The sequence below is a fragment of the Lathamus discolor genome, chromosome 4, assembly GCF_037157495.1.
Source record: "Lathamus discolor isolate bLatDis1 chromosome 4, bLatDis1.hap1, whole genome shotgun sequence".
NCBI classification, from domain to species: domain Eukaryota; kingdom Metazoa; phylum Chordata; class Aves; order Psittaciformes; family Psittacidae; genus Lathamus; species Lathamus discolor.
In genome coordinates, this window is record NC_088887.1 from 95,483,466 (window position 1) to 95,499,751 (window position 16,286).

Sequence of the window (16,286 nt, forward strand, 5' to 3'; positions counted from 1 at the left end):
AAAAGAGGTTCCAAGCTAACTGTTTCAGGGCTGTGAGATGTTTAGCTAATATTTCTGTGGCAACAGATCATATATTTTTCATCCTGTTAGTTTAGGAGGTTGAGGGTTTGGCTTACATCCTAATTTAATGCCATAAACTGACGTATCTTCAGGGTGGTCAGTCATCAAAGGGTTAAGCTTGAGATATGACAAGCCTAGTACATGCTGGCATTTTCAACAAAACCTCCTTTCCTGTGACTGCCTGAGAAAATAAAGAGGTGGGTGTTGGAAATTCCCCAAGGAGTCTTCAGGGCCCTCATCAGTATGATCAAAGTGCTTCTGAGAGGCTTGTGGAGACATGGTTTCAGAGAAGAGAAGGCTGCGTGGAGACCTCATAGCAGCCTTCCAGTACCTAAAGGGGGCCTATAGGGATGCTGGGGAGGGACTCTTCATCAGGGACTGTAGTGACAGGACAAGGGGTAACGGGTTAAAACTTAAACAGGGGAAGTTTAGATTGGATATAAGGAGGAAATTCTTTCCTGTTAGGGTGGTGAGACAGTGGAATGGGTTGCCCAGGGGCGTTGTGAGTGCTCCATCCCTGGCGGTGTTCAAGGCCAGGTTGGATGAAGCCTTGTGTGGGATGGTTTAGTGTGAGGTGTCCCTGTCCATGGCAGGGGGGTTGGAACTCGATGATCTTGAGGTCCTTTCCAACCCTAACTATTCTATGATTCTATGATTCTAAGGAGTAATGGTAATTCATGTTTAAAATTGTTTTGTGAGGTATTTTTCTCCTTCGAGTGTTGGAATGCCACTGCTTATGGTATGTGCCCGTCTTGTGTTTAAAATTTGTGTTAGTTTGCTGCAACTGTTAAGAGAATATTTAAGTACATAAAGAAGTCATCCTTGCTGCAGTCATCCAAATTACACTGAGTGAGTGGTTTAGATTAGTTAGGGAAATAACCATTAATCTGAATGCATGTCAGCAATGAGAAGGTTGTTGCCATTGTTAATTTTTAATTTTCTTTCTTAAAATGTGAACCTTTTTTCAATACTTAGACTGGAAGTGCACCAAAGCTCATGTAATTTTAACTAATTAACAAGGAGAAAAACAAAGAGAATGAACTGTGGTCATAACCACAGTTGACCCTGGCAGGTCACTTAATTTGGATATAAATTAATTGCCTGCCAACTGCCTTCTGTTTGTAAGTCCAGTATGTAAACACATGCTTGTGTCATAGATTCAACATCTGTTTTTATATTTGCAGTATTGGACTGAAAAACACTCCTTGTATTTGCCAAATCCCGCAATAGTTAGCATTTTTCTCATGCTTCAAAATACAATAAACTAGATATTTTACAATTTCTGATTCTTTCCTTTAATAAAGCTTGAAAATGGTGTGCCTCTTCAGGCAAATCCAGAAATCATTCAGATAGCGTCCCAAACTGGCTGCAGGTAGTAAAGCCCTCATAATTTGGAAGCTGAGCACATTGTAAGACAAATACCTGTCTCTGTTTTGGAAACCTTTCTGTGGTGAGTAGTAAGGGTGAAATGCCTCTCTCCCTGTTCTAGATGATGACTTACCTTTGAGGTAGTAGCAAACCCCTGGCTATTTGGCCAGGAGGTCTCAGGGTTCCCAAAGATGACATGAGAAATGCAAGGATCTAAAATTACATTGATGGTATCCTCTGTATCATTTTCTCCAGATAAACATTTGCATAAAAGCTAGAGCAGTAAAGAGTGCGTTAAGGTGCATGATGTCTATAGTGTTATGCTTGGCTGGAATAAGGGAATTCTCCATGCAGCTCTGATACGAGAGTCCTAGCAGTTTTTTGGGTATGTGTTCTGTCTTGCACCTCTTCATTTCTCATTTTGTGAAGCTGACTGAGACTTGCTGCCCTTTGCACAGGGAGCTAGTAGGAATTGTTTCCCTCTCTCCTCCATATGAAGGAGGAGTCCCCTGCCAAGCTGAATTTGATTGATGAGGCTCCAGGGAAACAGGTCATGAGCAGAAGAAGATGTGTGACAGATGGATGTCAACAGGCATGTTAGGAGCTGGTCATGGATTAATTGAGGTGCACGTAGCTAATTCAACAGCTAATTAACCATCTCTTGAGAAGACCTAAGGTAACCATTTCAAAATTGCAGTCCTCTCCCACTGAGAATGTAATGGTTATGGATCGCCACAAAATTGTATCTTCAAAGGTAAAAAATGTTCTTTATGTTTGAAAGAAAAAAATAATACTGTAACTATAGTTATATAAATAAATGGGTGCTATTTCCTGCTTGGTGTATGGGTGTTCAGTTTGAAAATGCTTCCTGTTAGCCTTAAAATGTTAGCCTTCAGAGAATGATTCTTCATACACTTGTGAGCAGAAGGGAGGCCTTTGGGATGGTACTGAAGCACGGATAATGGCAACAAGGAGATAAAACCATCCTAGCTGTGCTACTCACCTGACAAATACTGTGCTCTCAAGAAAGCCACAAAAATGTTTTGAAGAAAGCAGCATAACCACTCTACTGCTGGTGGTTTGGTGAACCTCACGAGGCGGCCCGCAATCGGATGTCAGCCATACTTTCCAAACGGCAGTTGGGCTGGTCAGTGGTTTGACATGGAGCGCAGCCAAGCTTGTGCTTTGGCTCCAGGTAACCCCACCACAACCTGTTTATAACATTTGTTCTGTTTTTATGGTTAGCATTGAATGTGTTGGTTGAGCTGGACCATCATAAGCACCTTCATGATGGGCTACTGTATACAAATTGCCCTGAGCCATCTTAATCTGACTGGACCTCATGTAAATGCTAAACCCTCATATTTTTGCCCTCAATTGAAATATATACTTTTGATGCTATGGGCTTGCATGGTGGCGAACTTTGCGAGGTTTTCAGCGAAGGCCAGTATGTTAGATTATAGTAAATGTAGTGCATGCTTCTTTCTGTAGCTTGATAGCTGTAATTTGTTAGCTAGAAGTGCACTGTTACATACATACTGAGGTTTTGTGGATTTCCTGGCTTCGTTTTTACAGTGAGGACAAGTGATTAATCATGTAACATGTCTAGTGATGAGTGAGTACATCCGGTCCTGTTCGTGTTGTTTTATATTATTCTGGGGTTTTTTACCTCTCTAGTTTGTATATGATTTTAGACTAGTTCTGCTCAAATTTAATCTTTGCACTAATCACTGACAATCCAACAGACTTTTAAGGAGAAAAATGACACGAAACTAAGACTTTAAAATCCAATAGACTGTCTCTACTCAGATTGGTTGTTTTGGAGTTATAACCTCTTAGTAGGTAGAAGTTTTCAAATGTACATGTCTCTTCCATTTAGGGTGAACAGACAGCCCTGGATATCCAAGGGAAAGTTGTGCTTTTTGACATCTTAAGAAGCAAACCTTTCCTATCAAATCCTTGCCTGTGAGATAGATGCATCATTATTTTCAGTAGTCCTAAGCGAGCTTCCACATCTTCCGCCTGCCTCCTGACCTCACTTGCCCTTGAAGAAAATACTTTTTGCCAAAGCAAAATCAGAGAGTCTCCACATTAGCATCCTCCCACAAGTAATGCTCAGGGGCCATATATCCTCAAAATATGGATTAATTTTTACTTATTTATATTCTTCTACATCTACTTTTAATCACTTTGCTCTAGAAGTCACAGTAACACCGGGCTCGCAACTGAGTTTACTTTTAAAATTCTGCTTTGCTTTAAAACCCTGTCACCTTTCTCCTCACCATGGGTAAGAGCAGCAATTCCAGATTATTACAAATGTTACAATTAAGGTTGTGATTTCAGTGCTAGATATGGCAGAAAACACATTTACACAGCTGTGAAGATGACAGTGGTGGGTTTCTGCAAAGGGGATTTTCCCATTTGATTAGTGTTGCAAGAGAACGAGAAGAGCAGTTGGCTGAGAGGTGGATGAGGTTACCCACAGGCACCACTGGTGCACTCAAGACGCCTCGATTGCTGCGTTGCAGAGATATGGGTCAGTGAAAAGGCGTAGATTACTGGAACAACAAAAAGGTGTTGGAGCTGGGGAAATCTAAGTGACAGCAAAAAATAGGCTGTCAAAAAACCATATATCAGAGTTGTAATGAAACCAAACCCAGACAATTTTGCTGTAAGGTGAGTGCTCAGTAATGGTGGAGAAGGAAGGGAGATACGCAGACTTCTTAAATTCACAGTTGCACAAAGCTTTTGGATTACTTGGAGAGATGCGTTTGTATACACATCACAGATGGTCACAGTCTATGTGTTTCAAAGCCAAAACTGGATGCTAAAGATTTTAGTACTGATTTCCAATTAGATAATTATTTAAGCTGTGAATTCATTCTTAGTTACTGGAAAATCTTTTAAGCCTTAGTTACTGACTGTTGCTAAGAACATATTAGAATGAAACTTATAAGGCTTGTTATTCCAGTGACTATTCTTGTCTTGAGCTTTTATAAAAACCAATGCATCTGACAAATCAAGATGACTTACGGGTGGCTGAGAGGGAGACATCCAGTGTCCTTACTGCTTAACGGAGAGGTAATTTTCTACAGAAATGTCTACATATCCTCCAAAGCCTGGCCTCTGTAAAAGGGGTCAATAAAATGCATTTGTCAAAATGAATGCCTGTTTGGAAAATGGCCACATTGGTACACTAATGGGTAAGAATCCAGAGGAAAATAAATTGCTAGGACTCCTCGCTGGGTATCGGCTTTTTTTCTTTCTTCGTTTCAGAGTCAGAAATAAACATACAGAGACATCATCAGATGTATTTTATAAGACTGAAAAGTTACTGGCAGGATGTAAAAGCAGTGTGTTTATGTAGGCAGAATCTGTTTCTTCTGCTAGAAGCTAATTTTACAGCACTTCACTTTTACTTTTCAGAAACCTGCAGGACAATGTCTTTAGCCTGTGCATGAATGCAAGTATTCGACAATACAGTAGCCCCCACTGCTTCATGCTGAAGATGGCATTGTCAGCCCAATAGAGGAAAACAGACATATCCCAGCCCAAGGCACACCACTGACTACCTTTGTTGGTTTGTCTTCCCACAGGTTTGAAGGCACCATTGGTGGTCAGGCCGAGGATCTGTTCAGTGATGCGTCCAGTTCAGAAAGCTGTCCCCACTGAAAACTTCCGCAGTGCACTTTGGAAGGGCTGAAATACCTGTTCTGCTGCTGCGTATTTTTATTTTCTTACAATATCTCTTTCATTCCTTTTGGCATGGCTGACAGCAAGAAACCTCCAGCCAGATGAATAGTCAAGCCAAGATATTTTTTCAAAGAGGGACATGGAAGGACACTTTCCAAAGCATTTAAATCTTAATTTCAGAAATGGAACGAAGACCGCCTTTTGGCAGCTCTGCTACAACTGTTTATGCATTTTCTCTAAAGCAGCTTAAACAGAAAGTTTAAAATGCATAAGCAGGCATAAAGGGGAACTGGGAAGATGCCCGTTTATGGGGTTATAGTCTGGTTGCTGCTCTTATTTGTATTGCTCATTCAACTGATATTCCATAAGATATTCTGCAGCAAGTAGATGAGGATTGTTTAAAACCCTAAAGATGAATTTTGTTGGATAGTCTAGCAGGGAGGACCACCTTTTGGACTGCAAGATGTTGGTGGTTTAAATCTGCCCCAAATGAGACAGGCCTAGTAATAGGCATATATTTTCTGGGAATGATGTTCTTTTGAAGAAGCAGGTATGTGAAAAGCAAGGGACATCTTAGTTGTCTTCTGAAAGGGTCTATATGTGTCTGGGTCCTTCAGGCATTGCTTGAGAAGACTGGATCTGGCCTCCCTAGTGAATTTAGTGAGGTTTTAGAGCCCTTCCCTCTCCAGTTTGTAATTGCAGCACAGATTTGGGGTATAGCTGAGACCAGCTGACCATAAAACCTGCACTATAATAAAAGGCTTGTACTTCAAAAGCAAACTCCTATCTGAGCTGAAATGTTGTTTGTGAGAAATGTAGGCATGTAAGGGGAGAACCATCTTGCTTGAAGGATTGCAGCATACGTTGGAATCAGTTGCTGTAAGTTCCCTGTAGTAGTCAGTGAAAACAAAACCAGAAAAGTCTCCTTCTAAGGCATGATTCATCTCATTTCCATGTAGACATTTGAAAACAGATCAAATGAATTGGGCTCTATTTCTTTTAACCATAAAGGAGTCTGTATTACTAGCTAATGTGTTGATATGTATCACAGAACAGCCCAGGTTGGACATGATCTCGAAAGATCATCTGGTCCAACCTTCTGTGGGAAATGGAGCCGCAATGATGTTATCTGGCACCCTGTCCAGTTGCATCTTGAAAACCGCCATTGATGGGAACTCCACTGTGTCCCTGTGGAGGTTGTTCCAGTGGATGACTGTACTCACTGGAAAAAAATTTCTTTCTTATAGTGGGATGATTATATGGTAATTGATGTTCGTAGAGATGAACCTTGCTCTGGGCATCTGTCCCTTTGGCTCAGCTGTTCAGTCCCACAGGATATTTGCACTAAATCTCTGTCTACATGACCTGCTTGTGGGACTATATTTTGGGCCAGGTCTGAGATGCCTGTATTACTGGAAGAAATTGGGAGGAGGGAATGGACATTGATTGTGATCAGTGCTTGAAGTGGATTTGCTTGTCAAGCAGAAAATGGACTGGAGTTTTTTACTGTGGGACCTTATTCCTAGGATGACTGCCATAAAAGGTCTCTGCATTGTCTTCTCTGGGGCAGGTGATATTTATAGACAACCTGAATTTGCCTGCAAAAGGCAATATAGAAAACTAAATGACTAGTTTGGGGACTGTTCTAGCAGGGAGAGTGTAAAGAATTCAATCATGTTAGAAAATGCAGCTTATTTGGGCATTTCTGAAGAATCTACCTTTGGTTACCAGACGACTCAATACAACTGTCAGCTCATCCTGCATTACTTTTCCCCAGTCCTTATGACTCAATTAAGTATTTTGATAGAAAAGCCCCACTGCTTAACTTTATTTCCACCAAGAGGACAATTCCAGAAGTCTCTAGCCATAGCAGAGAAAGTAATTAAATCCAGACAAACAGCGGAATGGATGTACTTGTGTTCTTTTCCATCCTGCTCAGTTATCAGTGGTCTAGAAACATTGCAAAAACTCCATGGTTAACAAAGTTAATCTTAAAGAAAAAAACAACCAACCAAACAAAAAAAAACATAATGTCTATGAAGGGAAAGACCTATTGATTTTACATTTGATTTAAATATATATATTAAAAAAAAAGTATTCTGATAATGTGGAAGAACATGTCCTGGAGCTGGGAGAGGCTGTCTCACCAAGGAACCTCAACCCCTAGCATCGGAGGCCTGGCAGGAGGCAGTAAACCACATATTCCTTGGGATGAGTGATTATTAGTGACAAACAAAAGCAGTTTTGGCAACCCCAGTCTTTCGACACTCATGACTCAGGACCCCAACCAGTCAAAACTCAGACGTGCAAAGAGCGTGTTCTGTGTTGTTTTCGTTTGCTTGCTGGTGGTTGAGCATGCAGGGCTCACTCACATTTTTGTTTTCTTTCAAGATTTTGAGACAGTGAGTGAATTCATACTGTTGAGTGTTAGGGGGAGGGGAAAGGCGAATTATCACGATACCTATGATGAAACTGCAAAAGGTTGCAAACCCACATTGTTTGTTTTGAACCTGAGAGTCCTTTCCATTTGCTAACCAAAGATTCATGATGGCAATGGATATGTCTGTTAGCCACAGTTAAGAGTTGCTTGGAAATTCTCTGTTTGAAATGGAAAATGTGGTTCTCATAAAAATCAAAATTTACCACAGCAAAATGGTTTAATTCCCCCCCCCCCCCCCTTTTTTTTTTTTTTTTTGTGAAATGTTTCCATCAACACACAACATTTGTTGCCTCAAGTTGGGAATACCCAGGGTGCTTGGTAAGTTGCTTGGTAGAACCCAAATGAAATAAAGTGATGATGAATTTAATATTCATGTCAATCCATGTACTCTGGGATGCTATAGGGGGTCCTTTCTGAGTCCTAGAGCTCCATTGTTTTCAGAGGGCAGAGCTTTCCAGTTGACATTCAAGGCTCATGACATACTACAATTTGTCTTCTCTATGAGACGCATCACAGACATCTGTAGCTGTCACACAGCATGAAGGTACGATTTGACCTGATAGCCTAGATGGGTGCCTGAGCTGTAACTTCCCTAAAACGCAGTTTTTGTGTTTCTTCCCCTGTTTGGAAATGTGAAAAGATTTGGACATATCCAGTTTTCTCACTAGACAGAAATCCTCTTTTTGGTCAGCTGTGTTCCTAAGTACTAATGAAGCTGCTTGCATAAAGACATTTCTGCTTATAGATTTTTGAAAAGCTGTTCATTCTGCCTACTCACAATATGTGTCTGGTCATCAAAGTCACGCAAAATATTTCTTTTTCTGATTAAGAACACTTAAGAGCCAGATAATACTGAAAACAAATAAAGTATTTCAGGCTGAATTTTTGGATAAGCTAATGTGTTCTGAAGTGCTTGAAATGTTACCGGCTTTTTAACCTCTTCATCAATATGCAAGAGCTCTTCAAATATTTGTTAAAAAAAAAAAATCCCACAGGAATCTCAGTTTGTTCCTTTGTTTGTTCTTTTCCTTTGTAAATGACTAGATTTACAAGACGATTTAGTCACCAGATTGCCTCAGCTCCCACTATACCCAATGGAGGGACAGAGGCATTTCCAAAAGAAGACGATGCAGCTTTCCCAAGGTTTGAATTGGCTTCTGCATGCACATTTCCAGAGACAGTGGGAGGATTCTAAGGATATGTCTACATTGCCAAATAAAAAGAGCTGGGAAGTGAGCTTGAGCACTGAGCTCCAGACTTCCACGTTATTGAAGAGCTGGCTTGCTCTCCAGTGCTGTTTCAAGCATCTCTCAGAGGCTGTCCCCAGGGCAAACCTGCTTAGATTTGTGCAGTGAGGACGAAGGCCTGTCTGGATCTCAGATCCCAGTTTGGGCACCTGGCCTTCCTTCATTTATTCCTTAAGACACAAAATTGTATGGAAGTGGTGGGAATCTGACATTGGTAGGTGCAAAACTCAATGCTCTTCAGAAATCTTGCCCAGATACAAGTAAATTCTGCGTTGCTCTATCAACAATTCACCTTTTGCTTCAAATCAAACTCTTCTGAGTACTTGTCTAATTTGTCAGTTTGTGTAATCCTGGGTTATTCGTGAAAAACTCAACTGACAACAGTCTTCTCATTTGCAGGGCCTACAGTACTTGGAGGACTAGCTAGGAACCAAGAATTTAAAGGAGTCTGTAATCAAAGGCAAACTGCAAATAGTTTTCACCTTTAAAAACATTGCTCGGGATGTCACATGTTAGGTGGGCATGAGGGGTATGGCACCTACATTTAGAATGCCCCAATTTTTGAAATCTTGGAAGGCTTTGGCTACAGAAGCACACAAGCAAAGGAGAATGAGAATGGTGATTCAGAAGCACATCTGCACCTCAGCAGTTCTGTTGGGAAGACTCAAAGCAATACGTAATCCTAATCTTTAAGGTTTCCTGTTGACTGGCCACCCCTAAAGAGGAACAGCTTATGGTCTTCAACTGTATTTCAGATCAGATCTTATCCTTTTGTCAATCAAATTAGTCACAGTTGTGCTTTAACATAACAAAACAAAATTCTATGTGGTTTCAACTTCAATTGTTTTGAATTCAGTTTTTCTGTTCCTTGGACTGGTCTGGTCCCCCAGACTCTTCCCTCCATCACTTCCTTCTTCGTCCTCCCTCTCTCTTGCTGTCATGTGCAATCATCTTGCAGCAATTAGCAGATGTTGACCTGGCAGTCATTAAGAGTTCCATATACTTCTTGTGCTTGGTGATTACGTGCTGGTTAAGCCAGACCATGCAGGACTGTTTGACAAACCCATAACATCTGCGTCCTGCCCTGTCATATCATTAGAATATATATATTCACAGAGTATGATACACTATTGGCTGGGAGTCCGAACAACAAACCATAAATAGGATAATGGCTTCCCTCAGTACAGTATCATTATTCAAAAAACAAAACCTCAGTTGTTTTTGAGGACCTTTTTGGTTTCTCTTAATCTCTCGATGGATATGGCTTTCTACTAGGGATTGATGACAGAGGTGCACATCTGTTGTCATCTTAACCACTAAAAACCCTGTGCCCTGTCTGCGGTACATGACATCCTCCCCGTGTCTCCTGTTCCATTTTCCGCCCCACGATGCACAGTCGGTCCTGGCAGTCTGTCAGGAGGACAGGCAGTCGCTGGCAGCTCATCTCCTCTCTGCTCAGGAAAGCTGTTTAAGATATATAAGGATGCTCTGATAATACAAACAAACCCTGTTACCTTGAGGCACGAGGAATTAATGTCTGTTATTTATTAGTACATTTTGACTCCAACAAATTAAATCTCTGATGCAACCAGGCATTCGCTAATTACAGGGCTAAATATAGCATGGTTTTTAAAACTCTGTAAATGTGGAGATGGTTAAGAAGTTACTCAGCCTGTTAAATGGACTCTGCAGACCATGGAAGTCTTGGTGCAGATGTGTTCCTCCCATAGTTTCATTGATATGAGATATTTTAGACTTTGTATATACAGGAAAAGGTGGACACATTGATCTCAGCCAGGTGAGAGGAATTAAAACTGCAGAACTGCAGCTGATGTTTTTCTTTCTTTGTCCCTTCAAAGGAAGCACCATGTCTTGCTCTTCCACACAGTTAACACTCAAGATGGACAGTGATTTTGCTTGCTCTGACGGATGCTGAGGGATAGATTCTTTTTTCCTATCTCTGCAGCGCAGCTACAGCAGTGATTGTGGATGTGGGAGAGACACTTGGGTCGCAGCAGTTCAAAACTATTTTCTCTTATTTCTTACTGTCCTGCTTTTCCATTAATTTCCTAGGTTTTAATGATATTCAGTTTCTTTCAAGATTCATTTTATAGACACTTACCCAGAGTGTTATTGGGTCCACAAAATATTGAGTAGATAGATTTTAACTGCTCAAATAATTACAGTAGCCAAATAACAATGTTTTTACTATGCAATTCAGCCCCAGGCCTTGCACTGGCATCCTTTGTAGAACATGCAGCAGCAGCTGAAAATTGTATTGATGCTTTTAAATATATCTATATATATATTTTATTTTTTTTTTTTCCACTTAGGGAATCCAAGGGAAGATTCATAAATGTACATCATATCACTGAAGTAAAATGATGCCAGATCCACTGTCTGATCCCTAGCATGCAGGTCCCAACCTTTCCCTCCTAGGAGCAGATGTCACAGCATATATTGCCCTGTCTCACCTCTCGTGCTAGCATGGATAGCTGGAGCCCTTATGCAGCTGAGTACACTGCATGCTATCAGGAAGCTTTCCAGCCTCCTGCCTTCCTGAGCAAGAGTAGAAGACCTTGCTTCAACCTCAGCTTCAACCTTTAACTTCACTGCCCATGGCTGAGTTTGTGCACTGAGCTCAGCCTCAGTGAATTCTTGGGAATAGAAAAATTGTATCTTTGAGTTTCACAGCTTTACTGAATGTAATAGTAATGATATCAAGAAAAGTGTGTTGGCTGTGATTCCCATGTGCAGTTAGTCACTGGAATTAAATAAACAAAACCCACCGGGAAATATCCATTTCTTTTCTGTGGAGCTTTATACTTGTTCTTGGGCTTTGTTTGCATCACTAGACACTGGCAAGTGAGAAGTCAAAAGATTTGGGCTCTTTGTACTAGCAACACCTGTACCAGTTAGCACACACTGTCCAGGCACTGTGGAGGACAGTATGGCCAAGGGACTGTTCCTAACAGGCAGTATGAAAGAATTGGTGTTATTGTGGGATGGAAGAGTTACTATGTGCAGAGATTAAATGTGCTGTGCCTCTTGTCTTTGGGCTGGCAGAACTAGCATAGGTGTACCTGAGGATACAGAAATAGTCAGGAGGAAAGATTTCTTTAATATCATGGGCAGCAGATATTTTTGAACACAGCCCTTACACAACATTTGGATTTTGATGGAGTATCTAATTTAGTTTTGCCTTCCTCAGGTCATGTGAGAGAGTACTTTTATCAGCTACTATGCTGGAAATACTCTTGCCTGTAAGAGAGAAATTATTCTGGGACAGTGCTCAAGGCCAGGCTGGACAGGGCTTTGAGCAACCTGGTCTAGTCGAAAGTGTCCCTGCCCATGGCAGGGGGGTTGGAGCTGGATGATCTTTAAGGTCCCTTCCAACCCAAACCATTCTATGATATTAGACAACCCTGTTTTAAGGATGATGTTTAGAGAAGAAGTGACATAATTCCGACCTGCAGATTATGCATGTGGAATTATGGGGGAATCATATGTTTATATGCCTCACTTTAATCATTGTGTTTCTGTAACAACAGTTGCACTTGGTCTATCCTTGAAAGCCCTCATCCTCATGTTTTCCTGTCATTAACTTTGCTGTTCCTCATCTTAGACAGCCATCCTATTCACTTGCTGATAAATATTGTGAGAAAGGATGAGCGTGCCGTGACAGATTTAACAGCAAACACACATTTACCCATCTGCAAAGATGGAAGGGTTAAATCTGATGCAAGCAAAATCACACATAGGAATGACTGTTCTCTAAAACTGGGATCTTCCCCAGTGTTTAGCCCACAGGAGATGCAGAAAAGGCCATTCACTTACCTATAGACACCCATAGACACAGTGGGCATGGCCTGATGGCTGACCTGAAAGGCAGAAATCACAGAAAAAGGCTGAGCTGCCAGGACAATAACTGGGGTGGAAGGAGGGGGTTGAGGTTCCCCCTGCCCAGAGCACGTAAGAGCACTTCCCAGGCAGCAGATGGAGTGAAAAGCATGGGAAAGGAAGAAAAAGAGTGAAAAATGTTCCCAGCCCCAAGAAGGTTTTATTGCATGTGCCTATGGGGGCACTTGGCATCAAAGGCCACAGATGCTGAAGGAATAAAAGACAATTGTATGACTCAGTGCAAAGGCAACGAGCAACTTGATCAGGAGCTCATGCACCACAGCAAGCTGTGAGGACAGCAGAGGTGATTACAATGTGGTGTGGGAACCCTGAGAGAAGCAAATGGATGGGAAGGCCTTCGTTTTGTCGTGTCTTCTGCAGGGAGCAAATAGTCTCACAAGGCTTGGCAAAGCCAGCAGCATTGCTGGCTCTGGTAGAGTGAATGTGAAGAGGTGACCGAGAGCGACAGAGACTTGCACGGTTGGTGCATGCAGACGGGATGTACCGGTTTAACCCAGGGAAGCTGTAAAGCTGGGGTTTCATGGTCAGTGTTTGCTTGTGCCACACCACCACCCTCCCTGGCAGACCTGCCTCGGCCTCCCGGCACCGTTTCCTACACTGACCTTGATTCTTGCTGCCCTGTGGCTGCTGCAGTCAGCACTTGCCATGGCAGAGCATGCTTGCAGGCTGGTTTGAACTAGATATGCAGCACTTAGTGATGGGCTGGGGTCTGCTCCCATGAAGGTGGGAGGCTGTTGGTTGCTAGGCTTCCTTTGGAAAGGAAGTTTCCAAAGAGAAATAGCACCTTTTCACTGAGCAATACAGGCTTCCAGTAACAAAGTCACTGATAGTAGAGCAAGAAACCAAGCCACCAGCCAGGCAGACTTAACCTTTCTCAGCAAACTTTCAAGTAGGTGTTTTTAAGGCCAAGCATGCACGCTTAGTGCCTGTGTATCAGAGGGAGCTGCCAATAAAACCTAGCTCTCAAGATGAATAGCCCATTTGCAACATTGATGCCCATTTGTAGCATAAACTGACAAAGTCTGCAGGACAGGCTTCTAGGTTATTATTTGCCTTGAGGTTTTGAATTGCAAACTGGGGATTTATAGTTCTATATCTTCAGTCAGCACTTTTCAATGCACCTGGAGGCAGCTATCAGTAAACCAGATGGAAGGATAGATTGCTTAGGTAGCCAGTAAACACACTGTCACTCTCCTCGTGTTACATCCTCCCCACGCCAGGATACCTCTGCGCCAGAGCAGCACTAGTGGTTCAGGGGAACACAATACTGCATCCAGAAGGTGGGATGCTCAAGGTTTCTGTGACACGAGCAAATACCAGCATCATACACTCAATTTCTAGGTACCCCATTTCCTATCCTCGTAGCCTGCCCCATCCCTCTCTGCCTTTGCTTGAAAACAGCCTAGTTACAGTATCGGTCAAACTTATTCAAACTGAAAGCAAGCAGCGGGGGAAGGTGGAAATTTGGCAAACGCCATGTACCCTCCGCACCAAGGCAGTGTGGTGCACGCTCCCTTGCGGCAGGAAATCTGGAAACTTTCCATTGATGTGGCCGTTCACTCGGTGCGTGAGGTATACTCCTAGCAAAGAAATGACCCTTTGTAGATTGTCTCTGGATATTAGTTTTTAGGAAAATCTGGCTGATATGGAAGCTCATGTTTCTTAGGTGCACATATTCATCTTTGGAGGCCTGGCAGAGGGCTGGGGCCACAATATCCTCACGACTGTAAGAACCCGTCAAGTTATTAGTGACAAGCAACAGCCCCATGTGCTCGAAACCTACGTCAGCCTCCAGCAAATCAATGCATTTGATTGAAAATAACAAGAATTCCAAAGTAATTCCTTCTGGGCTACTTTTATTTTCTTCCTTTATACTCACATGCTTTCCCCTCCTTCCATTCTCTCATATAGTTTTGCTCCAATTGCAATTATAAGGGTTCTCCAATAAAAGTAGGTGCAATTCTCAGTTAATAACCTGATTCTAGGCTCTGGGGCTTTAAGAAAACAAACCAAATAGGCTTAGGCCCAGCTATTAAACCGCAAACACTGGCAATACTACAAGAATCATTTAGGATGTTTCTTAGTTGCGTTCAAGTTGTCAGAGAGCAATGTCAGGGACCTCTGGGCCAGATGCTCAGCAGGGCACTTTCTTCAGGTTGTGCCACTGTCAGTAATTTAAGTCTGTATTTGGGCACAACGGGTTGTGTTTTGGTTTGATTAATTTAATTTTTGAGCACAATCTCTCTGCCTCTCTTTAGTGCAGATTACACATGTAGACTCGGCTTTGAAGCTTCTACTAGGCAAGTGTATTGGAATTGCTGGCCTCAGTTTTCTCATGAGTAAATGGGGAGTGCCTGCTATGTGTGCTTTAAGAAGTCAGTAGCCATATAGTTACTGTTATTATTCAGCAGTACCACATTCAGAAGACAAGACCTTTGATCAAATCAATACGCAAGCTTGAGGAACATCACTGATCATTCCAGTGGCATCCTACCCCATCCAGCTTGGCCTTGAACACTGCCAGGAATGGGGCAGCCACAGCTTCTCTGGGCAACCTGTCAGTGCCTCACCACCCTCACAGTAAAGAATTCTTCCTAATGTCTAATTGTCTAATTTGAAATCTACCCTCTTTCAGTTAAACTGAAACCATTCTTGCTTGTCCTGTCGCTGCATGCCCTTGTAAAAAAGTCATCTGTCATCCAGGTAGAGTGGCCATCCATTGAGAAAAGATGGAGTGAGGGGTGGGAAAAAGTAAGGAACTCAAGTTGCAGCTTCTTCATGGGACTGAAACAATTCAGGCAGATGCAGATTTATACTGAGCTGCCACTAATATAGACCAGGTTGGACAGAGTCCTGGGTGACATGGTCTAGTGTGAGGCTGCTCTGCCCGTGGCAGGGGAGTTGGAACAAATGATCTTAAGGTCCTTTCCAACCCAAACTATTCTATAATTCTATGATGCTATGATTCTATTATTCTATGATTTGTGACCACCTAGCTCACATAAAAAAAAAAAAACCTAAACTACCTGGTCTCATGTGCCTTGCATACATTGACTTAGTCTATTTATTTGTTTGGAAAAAAGCCACCATTTCTAAGCTTGAGACAACTCAGTGGCTGATGAAAGCCTGGCCTCTCAAACTCCAGAGGAAAAGGCAGTCAAACAGCACCTGTGGGATGTGGACAAACACATTAAAAGGAAATGTTCATAATCAGTGCTGTGCGTAATGGCAAGCCCTGTCATTCTGCAAATAACTCAGGTCAGCATGACCCCCAGGGCTCTGGTGTATTCTCAGTGAAAACACTGGGAAATAGTCCTTCTGGCTTGCTCTTGAGAAATGATGCAATAGAGTTAAACTCACATGGCTCTGATACAAACCCACTCAGGCCAGATATACTGGCTGAGAGGGGGCAAACTCGGTGATGGCAAACCATGCTGGTAGATGGGAAGCACACTGGTGAAGAGAGTTGCTAAACTTGTGATACCTGTCTGAGGTGGGAAAAATGCCAGGGCTTTGCAATGCTGCTACTTGGGAGAAGGCAGAGAAAACACAGGAGG